The following is a 13,360-nucleotide window of genomic DNA, read 5'->3' on the forward strand; positions in this document are numbered from 1 at the left end:
AAGGGTACTGAAAGGAGGGATTTGTCTTGAGAGCGGAGGACGTTTCCAACTGCACTCCGTTACAAGGATGGCCAAAGCTCAAGGGGCGTGTTGGAGGCGTAGCGAAGGTGGGACTTGGCCATGCCTAACACTTGGATGTCCTTCATCCATAATCGAAAAAAAACAAGGATGTCCCTGACGAACAATTGTACGTTTTCACCCGGACGTGTTTTTATTGCGGCTAAAGCACAAAAAGGTGCCTGAAATGACCAGATGACCACTGGAGAGAATCAGGGATGACCTCCCATTACTCCTCCAGTGGTCACTAACCCCCTCCCCTCAAAATTCATCTTTAAAAATATGTTGTGACAGCCTCTATGCCAGCCTCAGATGTCATACTCAGGTCCATGACAGCGCATGTAGATCCCAGGAGCAGTTTTAGTGGGTACTGCAGTGCACTTCAGACAGGCGGACCCAGTCCCATAACCCCCTACCTGTTACATTTGTGGAGGAAACAGCGGGCCCTCCAAAACCCACCAAAAACCCACTGTACCCACATATAGGTACCCCCTTCACCTGTAAGGGCTATGGTGGTGGTGTACAGTTGTGGGTAGTAGGTTTGGGGGGGGGGGGGGTGGCTCAGCACACAAGGTAAGGGAGCTATGTCCTTGGAAGCATTTTATGAAGTCCACTGCAGTGCCCTCTAGGGTGCCCGGTAGGTGTTCTGTCAGGGGGACCAGTGCACTACAAATGATGGCTCCTTCCAAGCCCAAATGGCTTGCATTAGGATGTGGAAGACTTTGGTTTTGAAAATCACCAAAAGTCAGAAACGTCCATGTCTAGGGACGTCCAAATTTAAGGATTTGGACGTCCCTGATGGTATTTTCGAAACAAAAGATGGACGTCCATCTTGTTTTGAAAATACGGGTTTCCTTGCTTCTGGATTTCGCTGTTCTGCAAGGATGTCCAAATCGCAACTTGGACATCCCTTTCGAAAATGACCCTCTAAGTCACATAAGAGTCTACATGTGCCCAACATTCGCCAAAATGGAGTTACCGCATGGCTACCGTGTGGCCCTTGCGGCAATTTCATTTTTGGCACGCGTCCGATACGCGCATCTGAAAAATAATTTTTATTTTCAGATGCGTGTATCGGATGCACGCCAAGTGGCACTTGACGTGCAAAGGTCATTATCGCCCAGCTACCGTGTGAGTCTTTTCCGCTAAGTCAATGGCTGACGGTAAGGTCTGCACGGTCCATCCAGTCTGCCCAACAAGGTGACCAGAGTTGTATCTGTCAATCTTCACATGTTTCACTTCATGATTAAACGCTGGCATACTTAATCTCTTTCTCTCTCTGCCAATTTTGGGGCACAGATCGTTGAGGTCTGCTTGGCACAAGTCCTACTACTGGAGTTGCCATTGAAACCCACTCCAATCTTGATCCTGTCCTCAACATTTTTTAATGAAATATTTCCTGCAATATCTTGATTGTGATTTAGAAATGTTTATATATTAAGATGGATTTGCTATTTTTGTCTTTAGTTTGGACAGAATTTCTCTAATCAAGTTTTGAAAGGCTTTATTAGAGTCTCAAAGGTTAGGGAAAGCTAGGCATCTGATTTAAAGAAGACATCAATTAATGCAGAGGAAGGGCTAATAAACTATGAAATTACTCCACTAATAAATCTTCCGTGCATAAAATGAATTAACTGCATAACACAAATAAGTCAATTGGACTAAATGAAGAATCAATGTGGATCTTCATTAAGGCTATAATTAATATTTTTTCTTTGTATTTTTTGTAAAGTCAGTTTCATGGTAATTAACATCAAATAGCTTCTAAGCATATAGCATATTTACACAGAACCATATTATAAAAGTACAGGAATATTATAGCTAAGAAGAATGTTATAACATATTACAGATTAATGCAACCAAATTATAAAAATACTAGTGGAACCATGCCCGTTTCCTCAACAATGAAACGGGCCCTAGGAAGGCTGTCATATAAGCTTTTTTTCTCTCTCTCCCCTGCCCTTCCCTCCATGTCCAGCAATTCTTCCCTCCCCTCCATGTCCAGCATTTCTCCTCTTCCCTGCCCTCCCATCCGTGTCCCGTGATTCTGTCCTCTACTGTCCTACCACCCCATCCATTCTCCTCTGCCCTGCCCTCCCCTCCCCTTCCCTTCCCTTCCCTTCCTCCCTCCCTCCCCTCGATGTCCCGCGATTCTCTCCTCCCCTCGATTTGTACCTGAACGTTCTCTGGCTGGCTGACGCTGGCTTCCGTTCTGTTCGGAACATCCCTCCTGACGTCAGCTCACATCCAGCGTTCCCTTCCCTCTCACTGTTCCGCCCTCTGACATCATTACTTCTTGATGCAAAGGCGAGACAGTGAGGGGGAATGGAACGCAGGAGGCTGGCTGATGTCAGGAGATGTTACGAACCCAGGCAGCCAGACATGGAACGTTGGAGGTGCAAATTATTATAAAGGATAGGGACACTTCAGCTGTTTCATACAGAAGAATGCTATAACAAACTGCCAAACTTATATCAATAGATTCCCTTTTCGAAATCATGCCACAAAACGTGTCTGCATGCATATACACCTGCTCCAAGGCACAAAAGGGCCCTTTTACTAAGGCGCGTAGGAGCCAACATGCTTCCAATGTGCGCCAAATTGGAACTACTGCCTGGTTACCGCATGCCCCGGATGGTAATTCCATTTTTGACACATGTCCAAAACACACGGTAGAAAATATGTTCTATTTTCTACTGCTTGACGCTTACCCAGCAGTAATCAGCAGTTTACGCACGCTGGCTGCTTATCGCCCGGTTAGCACGTGAGACCTTACCACTAAGTCAATGGATGGTGGTGAGGTCTCAGACAGAAAATGGACACGCGTTGGTTTTAATTTTTGCTGCACGTCCATTTTCGGCCACAAAAAGAAATGCTTTTCCAGGCATGCTGAAAAAATGACCTGCATGTATCCAAAACACGTGCCTACACCAGTGCAGGCCACTTTTAGATGTGCCTTAGAAAAATGGCCCTATACAAATTTCAGTTTATTTTTATTTATTTATTAGGATTTATTTACCACCTTTTTGAAGGTATTCACTCAAGGCAGTGGACAGTAAGAATAGATCAAGCATGAGCAATATGCAATTACAGCAGTCAAAATATTCAAATAGCAATACAAAGTATAGTATAGTATACTAGTTACAATGTCAACCAGGGCTTTTTTTTGAGGGGGTACTTGGGGGTACTGAGTACCGGCACCTTTTCCATTGTCTGCTAAAATTGGCTCCTCCCATGACCAAAAGGTTTGGATTTGGTCGTTTCTGAGATCAATCTAAGGACGACCATCTCTAAGGTCGACCTAAATTTCCAGATTTGGGCGTCCACGACCGTATTATCAAAATGAAAGATGGACGTCCATCTTGTTTCGATAATACGGGTTTCCCGCAACTTCACGGGGACATCCTGTGAGGACGTCTTCAGAAAAACTTGGGCATCCCTTTCGATTATGCCCCTCCACATGTGGCCTGTTTGTGTGCACTCACCATGTGTTAGGGGTTAAGGCGTTTTAGTAAAGTGGCCTCTTTGGGGCTGATATTCAGACTTAGGGCTTTGTTTACAAAGCTGCGCTAACGATTCCCGTGCAGCAACTGAGAGGAAGCCCATAAATAAATGAAGTGATTTAAAAACTGTGTTGTGTTTGCTCACATTCTTTTTTTCTAATATTACTTGTTTACAGATCAGAAATGATTCACTATGACATATATGCAATAACAGGGGAAACCATGAGGAGTGTAAATACTTTTTTATATTTAGGTGAAAAGGGTGAGCAGAGTGGGTGACATTTATGGATCATCTATGGTGGCTCTATTACATAAGTACATAAGCATCGCCAGGCTGGGACAGACCAAGGGTCCATCGAGCCCAGCACCCTGTCTCCGACAACGGCCAAAAGAAAAAACAGTTTGTCCCGCCCATCCCAGAAATAGTGGATTATTCCCACGTCCATTCAATAACCTTCTATGGCCTTTTCCTCCAGGAAGCTGTCCAACCCTTTTTTAAAGTCTGCTAAGTCAACCGCCTTAACCACTTTTTCCGGCAACAAATTCCAGAGTCTAACTTCGCGTTGAGTGAAGAAAACTTTCCTCCGATTCGTTTTAAATTTACTACACTGCAGCTTCATCGCATGCCCCCTGCATGCCTAGGTCATAATTAATCTCTTTTTCTGTCCAAATATTCTCAAATGACAGTTGCTACATGGAGGAGTAGCCTAACAGTGTAGTGGCCAGGGAACCGGTTCAGTTCTCACAGGAGCTTCTTGTGACACTGCGTAAGTCACCCTCCATTGCCCCAGGCACAAGATAAGTATCTTTATATAATACATAAACTGCTTTTATGTATTATGTGGAGGAGTAGCCTAGTGGTTAGTGCAGTGGATTTTGATCCTGGGGAACTGGGTTCAATTCCCACTGCACCTTCTTGTGACTGTGGGCAAGTCACTTAACCCTCCTTTGCCCCAGGTACAAAATAAGTGCCTGTATATATGTAAACTGCTTTGAATGTAGTTGCAAAATACCACAGAAAGGTGGTATATCAAGTCCCATTTCCCTTTCCCTATTTGAGATTCTAGATGGAATGTTGCTACTATTGGAGATTCTGTTGCTACTATTTGAGATTCTACATGGAATGTTGCTACTATTGGAGATTCTAGATGGAATGTTGCTACTATTGAGATTCTATTGCTACTATTTGAGATACTACATGGAATGTTAATGTTGCTATTCCGCTAGCAACATTCCATGTAGAAGCCTGCCCTTGCCGATCAGCAACATGGCTGCGCAGGCTTCTGTTTCTGTGAGTCTGATGTCCTGCACATACGTCAGACTCACAGAAACAGAAGCCTGCGCAGCCGCATTAGTGATCTGCAAGGGCAGGCTTCTACATGGCATGTTGCTAGTGGAGGAGTAGCCTAGTGGTTAGTGCAGCAGACCTTGTTCCTGGGGAACTGGGTTCAATTCTCACTGCAGCTCCTTGTGAGTGTGGGCAAGTCACCTAACCCTCCATTGCCCCTGGTACAAAATAAGTACCTGTATATATGTAAACCGCTTTGAATGTAGCTGCAAAATACCACAGAAAGGCAGTATATCAAATCACATCCCCTTTCCCTTTCATATTCTCTCACAAGCTCAAACCTCTTTGGGGTGACTCAGGCTTATGCATTGAAGGTTATGTGCAGGAGTAATAAAAGAAAAACAGACAATATATTACTGTGATTGTTACAACTTGAGCTTAAAACCCTGTATCTAGTAGAATATCACTATAAAAGGTCTCATTTTTATTCTGCTGCACCTCACACTGCAAAGTTGGTAAGGTAGTGATAGGCAACACATAAAAATAATATCCTTTATATTTGTTTGATTTACCTCTGAATATATATCAATAATTTGCATTTTTTAAATTGTAATATAGACTAGAGTTTATTGTTTTGGTCTATGAAGACAAAATAAAATATAAAAAGACAAAATATTTTTGCTGCTTTTACTGTTTACATGTATTAAAGTCCCGGTGCGTTTCAAAGTCTTAATTTGAACACAGAGTTGACAGAGATATTACTTTCTTGTTTTCCCTTCCAGATAATATCTGTTTGTAATGAATTTAAATAAGGAGCAAGGAATGCGCTCTCGCAAAGGTTTTTTTTGAAACCAATATGACATGATAACCCTGCATTTGGGAACTCAGGAAAGTAACTATGCAAATTAAATTGTTTATGTTGGGGATGACAGATTCAACATTTTTCAATTACATTTACACACTTCTGACTCTACTGGGAGTTATGTAAGCAGAAATGGATAAACGAATAAGCAAGTTTCCTGCAGGTAACATTTCTTAGGATAGCATTCTGTACATTTCAAAATGTTTAAATCAAAGGGCCGATATTTGAAGCGATTTAAGAGGACAGCAGCCTCTCCTGCCCTCTTAAATCGCTTCCCGCCACCTAAGCGGGGATATTTTATTTCTTTATTTGTTGCATTTGTATCCCACATTTCCCCACCTATTTGCGGCATGCAACTAGAAAGTGCTGCTGATTATCCCCACAGACCACCCAACTAAAAAGCGGGCAGGTCACGGGGGAGGGGGACACTGGGGAGGAGCCCGAGGTTATGCAGATGCTGGCAATATTCAGTTCTGGCACTCACGTAGTTAAATGGCTTAATGTAGGACAGCTCAAAAGCTGTCCTAAATAAGGCCACTTAGCTACGCAGTTGCCAACACAGACTATTGGGCCGGCACCTGTATTAACTTTTTTTTTTAACAAAGATCCCTGAGAGTCCTTTTGCCATCCCCGACAATGCCCGTTGTCCTGCCCCCTCTCCCCAGCCTGTGGCATGAACTTCCCTGCCCCCCCATCAACAATGCCTCCTTTCCCTCCACCCTCTTCCTAGCTTGCAACAAGAACTCCTCCCCAGGAGATCCCCCTATCCCCAGCCTTCCACACAGGCCCCCTATGCCTATCTGTATCCCTGGTGGTCCAGCAGGGTCATTGGGGGCAGGAGCGCAGCCCCCTTGTAGCACCATTCTAAAGGCCCTGTTTACTATGGTGCGTTAGCATTTTTAACACGCTTACAATTAGCATGTGCAATAACCATGTAGGTGCCTATAGGGATGCGCCTATAGACGCATTCATAGTTAATGCACGTACATGGTTAATGAGCGTTAAAAATGCTAATGCACCTAACGTGGCTTAGTAAAGAGGGCTCTACAATGGCTGATGTAACCTCTTGGACCTGAATATCAGGGGAATAATTTAGCTGGCGATGATCAGCGTTTAAAAAAAACGCTGACTGACTGTCAGCAGCTGAATATCGGTGGGGGGGAGAGGGAAGTGTTGCGCTATATGCTAGCAGATGTATTGGTTTCAAAGGCAAGAATTCTTAACACGTGGCCATGCAGCAGGGAGCACTTACTCCCATTGAGGTGGTAGTAAGGGCTCCCAATGTAACCTGGGGGTATCCAAGCTGCTCGCAGCAATGCCCATTTACGCCGGGTTAGCACCATACTATAAAAAAGGGCTTTTTCTGGCATGGAGCAGGCTGGAGCAATTGCCATGTTGGGCCAGCGGTAGTTTCGGGATAGCATGCCACTTTATAAAAGACCCCCTGAATTACTTACTTTAGTTCATAAGATATTATGAAGTCAAGCATGATCTTATATGGACCCTTTAATATATGTGCACAAAATCATGTATGGCATAGTCCCAGGATACATGACAGACCTTATAGACTTACCAATAAGAAACAAAGACAGATCGTCAAGATCCTGCCTAAACCTGCACTACCCAAATTGCAAAGAACTGAAATACAAAACAACTTAGGCAGCCGGCTTCTCCTACATAAGCGCACAACTATGGAATGGGCTCTGAAAAGCTGTGAAAACAATCCATGACCACTTGAACTTTAGGAAATCACTAAAAACCTACCTCTTCAAAAAGGCCTACCCCAACGACTCCACGTAACCCTCTTCACCTACCAACACAGCATGACTATGATCAAACAGGACATCACGCAATCGTCATCCATTCCGACTCTCCACTTATACCTCATACGATCACTATACAACTTTGTATTTGTTATCCACCGACTGGGCAAACTCCTTTGATGGTACTATGTAAGCCACATTGAGCCTGCAAATAGGTGGGAAAATGTGGGGTACAAATGCAATAAATAAATATAACACCCCAACTAGTGTAATAGGATGAACTTAAATATTCAACGTTTTCATAAATTTGTATTGTATGTGTCTTTCTTTCTAACGCATACATGGAAATTAGCAACTACTCAACATATGCAGTGAAATGGATGGTAATGAGTGAAAATGAAACATGGTCATAAGTAACCTAAATTCACGTTTAGCGGAACAGACACCTCACCTAGTGGTGATGGCAGAACTACTCGGTTATTAGGCAGCCAAATGAACTTTTTCCTGCCATCAAGAAACGAAGGGCTCCTTTTACTAAGCGGCGGTAAGCCCAACGCGGGCTTACCGCTCGCTATAACGGAAGTACCACCAGGCTACCACAGCAGCCCAGCAGCACTTCCCACCCCTACCGTGCCATCATTTCCAGCGCTACAAAAATGTATTTATTTTTGTAACGCATGACTGTACCGGTAGTAATTGGGCAGCGGTTACTGCTGGGTTAGAGCAGGAGCCCTTACTGCCACCTCAATGGGTGATGGCAAGGGCTTCACCCCCAAAAATGGTCATGTGGCAAGTACTTTACTAGCTGCCCGGCCATTTCCTGCAGGAAAGCAAGACCTTCCCTTTTACCAGCTGTGGTAAAAGGGGGCCGCAATATGTGTGTAAAACATGCGCCGTTGCCATCGCCGGCCCCCTTTTGCTGCAGCTTGGTAAAAGGGGCCGTAACAGTGCGGTTGAGCTTGCAAAAAAAAAAAGGACAGGACTAGGAGGAGATAATACATTTTACTAATCCTCGTAGTCGCGTATGCGTGCCCTACGTGTGTCAGTTTTGAACTACCACCCGGCTACTGTGGGGCCTGGGTGGTAATTTCATTTTTTATGCGTGCCCACTAGGTGCACCGGAAAATTTCCAGCGCAAGGCGCTAACCGGGCAATAATTTGCATTGTACGTATGTAGACCATTACCACCGGGTTAATGTGTGAGACTTTACCGCTAGGTCAATGGGTGACAGTAAGGTCTCAGGCCTTAAATTGGACGCGTGCCAATTTTTACTTTGCCGCACGTCCATTTTTTGAAGAAGGAAAAAAAAGGCCTTTTTTGCAGATGCGCTGAAAAATGGACCTGCGCGCGTCCAATACACGCATCTACACCAGCACAGGCCATTTTTTGGAGCACCTTAGTAACAGGACCCCTAAGGGAAGCAATTACCTGCTTTAAACAATAGTAAATAAAAGCAAACAGAGTAACCTATGGAAAATCTAGCTGAAAATTGTGTTTGCAATAATCACCTTTATGTTAAAAAGATGTTATAGCACAAGAGTTGATCCAGCTGAAAATTGACTCCATACTGCTTGAAACTTATCTATGATAGGAGTGGAATCCTTTACATTTATGGCATGCACTTGAATGGCATGTGGTTTTATCTGTTTGTTATGAATCCTTAGAGAGGCTAGTTGTACTGAAAGCTAAAATAAGAATGTAAAATGTCTGTGGTACAGTAAACCACGGCAGGTGAGTATCAGAAAAGTATAAACCATCGAATGCATTAACAGAGATTCTCATGAGGAGAAACATCGGGAACGGAATTTTAGCAAAATCTTTGATCATTTGCCTAAAATGTAAATCATAAGATTTTGTGAGGGTTTATATAGAGCAGGATGGACAGTTTGTTCCATGGCTTCAAACCCCTCAGTAGGTCATTGTTACCAATCTTAAGAAATCTGCCTATGTGATTGACCGTAGTGTCACATTCATTCATTCATGTATTGGTTCTTGTATTCCACATGATCCAAAAACAACTTTCAGTTCATAGTAGATCAACTGATTTGCCAAGACAGCACCACATCAAATGGGACCCTTTCACCAAGCTGCAGTAAACACTAACGTGTGCTTACCGCAGCTCAAAATGGCGAACTGCAGGGCACGCTAAGGCATCCCACATTAATTTTGACATGTGCAAACGCTACTGGAATGCTAAAACTAAAATAGATTTTTTTTTTGCTGCAGGGGCATGCCTGGGGGCAGAGAGAGGGCGTGATTAGCACAGGATTAGTACGGGAGTCCTTACCACCTACAAATGGGCAGTATTAAAGGTTCACATGTTTATCTTCCAAGGAAGAAAAAGGCTTCAGATGCTTGGCTCAATGGTTATTTATGCAAGTTAAACTTTTGTTTGTGCTGGGCGGGCTTCCTCATCAGCCCGCCATCACCACTCCCTGCCCAGCACAAACAAAAGTTTAACTTGCATAAATAACCATTGAGCTGAGCATCTGAAGCCTTTTCCCTCCACACGTAGAACGCCATAAATAAGCAACTTAATTTGGTGATATATTTGGAAGAGACTCATTTAAATATTGCAGTCATCTAGAGAATACAATTACATTACGTATCCACTTGATAAAGAAACAAAAATATTGGGCAGAAAAAGTAAGATTAGAAAATAAAGGTTTTGAAACAAATACATCAGACATATTTACCCCCTCACCCCCCCCCCCCCCCCCCCCCACCCACCCTTAGTTCACTATAAATGTGTGAGAATGGTGAAATATCTTAGGAGATCAAAACAAGGGGAAAAAAACCTTTGCCTTTGAAAAGTCAAGGCCTAAATTATCCTGCATATTACTATATACCAAGATGATAGTAATAGATCAGAGATTTAAGGACCCAATTACAATTATCTGTTCTACAGACGGCAGGGTTTTAACAAAAGATTAATTTAAGCAACTATAGTAAAGATCATATATTAGAATTCTTTTTTTTACCTGAACAGGGTGAAGGTAATGGATTAGTGGAGTTACTTAAGGCCCGTCCTGTTCCCTGTTCAGATCATTTTTTATTACTTTTATCGGGTTTTTCAGGTTGGCGCATTTTAAACAATCAGACTTCTTTAACAAAATGAACTGGATTAGAGGAGATGTGGAACAACGTAAATGGGAAACCGCAGTAATACATTGGAGGTAGTTAAACTATGGAAACATGAGTGGGAGACTTTATAGATGAACGGTATTCATTATCCTCTTCAGTTTAAATGAGTTAGCTCCTAACCAATTATGATTGGTGCATCCTTATTAGAGTAGAAAGTGGTATATTTCTAAATTAAAAAAAAAAAAAATCAGAGAACTGAGTTGCCTAAGTCGAAAAGGTATTGCAGATGGCTTTGGACAGCTTGGTGATAAAATTAGGTAGGGGAAAGCAGCTAACTCCTATCTGAAAAAGCTTCTTGTGAGCCTACAAATTCTGAAGTTTATTTATTTATTATTTATTTATTGTTCGCTTATATCCCACATTTTCCCACTCATGCAGGCATAATGTGGCTTACAAAACATGAAATAAAATTACAGAATAGGAAGCTTAGAAAAGTATACAAGGAGTAAGCAGGGGGAAAAGCATCTAACAGGGCAAACTAGCGGGGTAAGAGACAGGAGGGGTATATCAGTCAGCGGTATAAAGTGAGGGGTAGGTCTTGGCAAAGAAGTAGGTCTTCAACAACTTCTTGAAGAGGGCGTGGTCCGCTTGAGTTTTGAGGTGTTGCGGAAGAGCATTCCAGTGCTTAGGGCTCCAGTAGCGGCAGGACGAGGCGAAGATCTTCTTGTATTTGATACCCTTACAGTTTGGGAAGTGCAGATGAAGGTAAGAACGAGCAGCAGGATTGGCGTTCCTGGGCGGGAGGTCGATCAAGGGGTGCATATACTCCGGGGCAAGCCCATAGATGATTTTATGGGTCAAGGAACAGAGCTTAAAGGCAATGCGCTCCTGTACAGGCAGCCAGTGTAATTTGAAACGCAAGGGTTTGGCATGTGCAAAGCGTCGTTCTCTCAGGATGAGTCTCGCGGCAGTGTTCTGAACTGTTTGGAACAAGTCCCAGGCTTTCAGGGTCAAGGTCTCCTTCTGCAGGCTGTGGTTTGGTTAGTCGGTTGGTCCTCTTTCTTCCCCCCAACCCCTCCATTCCTCTTCTGTCTGCTTTCATTCTAGGGACCCATTTGTGTTTTTTTTTTTTAACTGTCCCATATGTTGGTGAAGGATTGGCTCAGGGTTTTTTTTTTTTTTTAATAAGATTAAGAATTTAAGAGAATCTTACTGCTGAGGAGAGATCTCTCTCTCCCCCCCCCCCCCCCCCCCCCCCTCGCTGCTTCTCCTTCAGACCTGCTGCAGCAGTAGCAGCAAATCAAGCTTAAGACATCATGGAGCCACAGCTGCCCCGAAACAGGAAGATAATGTCAGAGGGGGCAGGACTGGCAGCCATGCATATTGCTGCTGCCAGTCCGGAGAAGGATATAGAAACACAGAAAAACGAAGGCAGATGAAGACCACATGGCCTATGCAGTCTGTACATTCATGCCATCTACTCTCCCTACCACTCCCTCAGAGATCCTATGTACATGTCCCAAGCTTTCTTAAATGCAGATACAGTTTTCATCTCCACTACCTCCACCGGGAGGCTGTTCCATGAATTCCCCACTCTTTCTTTTAAGAAATATTTCCTCAGGTTACTTCTCAGTCTATCCCATTTTACCTTCATCCTGTGCCACCTAGTTCCACAGCTTCCTTTCAATTGAAAGAGACTCGCCTCCTGTGGATTTCTGCCAAGTAGGTATTTAAATGTCTCTATGACATCCCCCCCCCCCCCCCCACACACACACACACAAATACACCCCTTTTCCAAAGTATATATATTGGGATCTTTAGTCTGTCCTCATACACTTTATGATGAAGACCACTGACCATTTTAGAAGGCACCCTCTGGACCGACTCCATCCTGTTTATATCTTTTTGAAGATATGGTCTCCAGAATTGTGCACAATATTCTAAATGAGGTCTCACCAGAGACTTATAAAGGGGCATCATCAACTGCTTTTTCCTACTGGCCATTCCTCTTCCTATACAGAGAAGGAGAAGCAGCGGCAACAGCTGCTGCAATTGCAGAGAAAGACAGAGGATATACCTAGGGAAAGAAGAGGCAGATGGTGGGATGAAAACGAGAGGGAGAGAAAGTGGACGCATACTAGGATGGAAAGGGGGAGAGCAGATGACGGGATGGACAGATTAGAGAGGGCAAACAACGGATAGAAAAAGGGAAGATGAGAGAGAGGACAGACACTGGATGGGATAGGAGAGAGTAGATACTGGATAGATGAGGGGGAAAGAAAGAGAGAGAGAGAGAGGGCAGATACTGAATGGGGGGGCAGATTAAAAAAATGGGTAGAGTTACAGGTAGTGAAACACTGGGGTATTAGAGGATATCAAATAGGGATACTGGGATAAGGGAAAGAGATAGAAAGCTGTAAGTAGTGTCAACAAGGCCCTGGATCCTCAGGGAAGTTTCGGATTCTGCCTCCACTGTTTTTTTTTTCGGGGGGGGCAGGGGGAACTGGCTGGTCACTAGCTTTTACACACAGAGAACAAGGCTTTACCTCTAACAAAAAGAATAAGAGACAGGTTACAGGTATCCTGGTTATCAACAACAGTAGTCCTTGTTACTATCACCTACTTCAGTTAAGGTGAATTATTTTCCACAGCTCAAACAGCCTCTGACACCAGTGAATCTGCTCCTTCTTGGAGAACAGATAACACATTTGTTATTTTGTAGATCTGGCATTCCTTCTAGCAAAGGTGCAGAAGAAATAGTGCTTAAGTTCCTAGTTTATGCCAATTAGTCTTTCATAGACT

Source organism: Microcaecilia unicolor, chromosome 5 (assembly GCF_901765095.1).
Source record: "Microcaecilia unicolor chromosome 5, aMicUni1.1, whole genome shotgun sequence".
Lineage (NCBI taxonomy): Eukaryota > Metazoa > Chordata > Amphibia > Gymnophiona > Siphonopidae > Microcaecilia > Microcaecilia unicolor.